Here is a 2,573-nt window from a genome sequence, read left to right as displayed (position 1 = left end):
CAATATGTTTTTTTAGTGTGGTATAACTCTAATATTGTCAAGAAGAGATGTATAATTGATAAAAGATATATAATTTTGAAGGTACTGATATGTGCATGAGGAGGAATATAGTGGACTTAGGATGGCTCAACCAGGGTGAGCGATCGGGGATGAGTTGGTAAAAAAATGGTCTGACTTGGTCAAAAACTGGTATGTGTTGGTCAAAGCATGGTTTGAGTTGGTCAAAATATGGCTTGAACTGGTAAAAAAATTCCTTTGGTAAATAAATGACCTGGATTGGTCAAACAATGGCCTGAGTTGATCAAAAACAATCCCCTGAGTTGGTAAAAAAAAAGTCCTGAGAAGGTCAAACTGTCCTGAGTTGGTAAAAAATGGTCTCAGTTGGTAAAAAAAAATGGCCTTACACCCTCCCAATATAATTGTGTTGGTGGTGATACGTTATTTCATATCGATTGTAACATGTTGTAACGGTTATAACATCCAGGCCTGCATCTTTCCAGGTAGTATAGGTGTGATCAAGATCTAGTAACTATGTCTAAGAAACGCAAGTGGAACGACGACTACATTCGTTATGGTTTTACCTGCATGACTGGGGCAGATGGAACTCAACGACCACAGTGCATCCTCTGCAGCACAGTCATTGCAAATGCAAATCTCAAACCATCAAGACTCAATGAACACTTCAACAATCGGCATGGAGGCACAGATGCTGGACATGACTTGAAAACAGCTTGAAGATCAAGCGGCAACGATTTGATCGTAGTGGTACCCTGTCAAAGCTAGGTTTTGTGCCAGTTGAGAAACCTTTGTTGCAAGCATCTTATGAAGTTGCCCTTTTGTGTGCAAAGAAGAAAAAGCTCACACTATCGCAGAGGAGCTTGTTAAACCTTGTGCATTAGAAATGGCAAAAATAGTATTAGGGACAGAAGCTGAAAAGAAGCTTAAACAGATACCTCTGTCAAATGACATTATTCATTCAAGGATTCATGATATGAGTCAAGATGTCTTGCAGCAGGTGATAACAGACCTGAAAGCTAGTCCTGTCAGAGTGAGTATTCAGCTGGACGAGTCAACTGATGTTAGTTTTTGCAGCCAGTTGATGGCATTTGTTCGGTATGTGAAGGAGAGGAAGTGGTGGAAGAATTCTTATTTTGTAAACCTCTGAAAACTACTGCAAAAGCAACTGATGTGTTCAGCTCTGTGAAGAGTTCTTCATGGAACATGAAATGACTCTCAACATGTGTGGTTCAATTTGCACTGATGGAGCCCCTGTCATGCTTGGAAATAAATCAGACTTTGCTACCCTAGTGAAAAAAGAGGTTCCCCATGTAACTGTCACTCACTGTGTGTTGCATCGTCATGCACTTGCTACAAAGACGCTGCCAGAAAAATTGAAGACTGTCTTATCAGTTGTTGTGCGTGCTGTAAATTTCATCAGAGGACGGGCAGTGAATCACCGTCTTTTTGCATCTTTTTGTGAAGAAATTGGAGCTGAGCACAGTGTTCTTCTTTACCACACAGAAGTGAGATGGCTTTCCGTGGCAGGGTACTTTACACGTGTATTTGAACTTCATGAAGAAATCATGCAATTTCTTAGAAATCAAGGCAGTGAAATTGCTGACCATTTTGAAAACAGGGAGTTCATTTTGTCTCTGGCATATCTGGCAGATGTATTAATGCACCTCAATGAACTGAATGTCTCTATGCAAGGAACAGCGGTGAATATGATAACTGCCAGAGAAAAGTTATCTGCCCTCACCAAGAAATTTCCAATTTGGATAAAGCGCATTGAAAGTGGAAATTTTGCAAACTTCCCTTCTCTTGATGAGGCTGCTAGTGCTGAAGAAGAGCTGCCCATCCTGAGTGAAGTAAAAGAACATTTGCAAGAACTGATTCAGTCCTTTCAAGGGTATTTTTCACCTTGAAGAAGGTTCTGTGGCACAAAGATGGATACGGGATCCATTTCTTTTCAACCTTGATGCCATGGATGATAATGATATCATGAAAGATGATCTTGTGGAGTTGCAGACCAATGACAGAATCCGAATGGAGTTTGAAAAAATGCAACTGGATATGTTTTGGTGTGCACAACTCCAAGCATTCCCACAGTTAGCAAGGAGAGCTTTGGAGGTCCTCGTGCCATTTGCAACTACATACTTATGTGAGGCAGGTTTTTCAACACTCCTACACATCAAAACAAAAGCCAGAAACCGTTTGGATGCAAGTGATGACATGCGTCTGGCACTTTCAAAGAAAGAACCCTCGTTTGAAACAATATCATTAAATGAGAAACAACAACAAAAGAGCCACTAAAAATGTGTTGGTGTGCACTATGTAGTAATACTCATTATTATTCATTGTATCTTACTAATTGACACTTTTCATTTGAAATTAAAAAAAGTACCTTTCTCCTGTAATTGAAAATCTAATAATTTCTCAGCAAGGTTTTGTATCACTAATCCTTTTCACATATTTGTATTGTATTTACATTGGATGGGGGTACGAGAAAATTTTCTGACATATCAAGGGGTACGGCCACTGAAAAAGGTTAAGAACCACTGCCCTAGAGGGAG

General features: G+C 39.8%; 1 pseudogene; it reads left to right on the top strand.

Moving 5' to 3' along the window:
• The first annotated feature begins 531 nt into the window (after positions 1-531).
• LOC137619103 (protein FAM200C-like) lies at positions 532-2,313 on the top strand (annotated as a pseudogene).
• The last annotated feature ends 260 nt before the right edge of the window (positions 2,314-2,573 follow it).

The sequence above is a fragment of the Palaemon carinicauda genome, chromosome 25 (genome assembly GCF_036898095.1).
Source record: "Palaemon carinicauda isolate YSFRI2023 chromosome 25, ASM3689809v2, whole genome shotgun sequence".
Taxonomy (NCBI): domain Eukaryota; kingdom Metazoa; phylum Arthropoda; class Malacostraca; order Decapoda; family Palaemonidae; genus Palaemon; species Palaemon carinicauda.
Note: the sequence above shows the minus strand (reverse complement) of the source record. Positions and strands in the feature narration are given on the sequence as shown.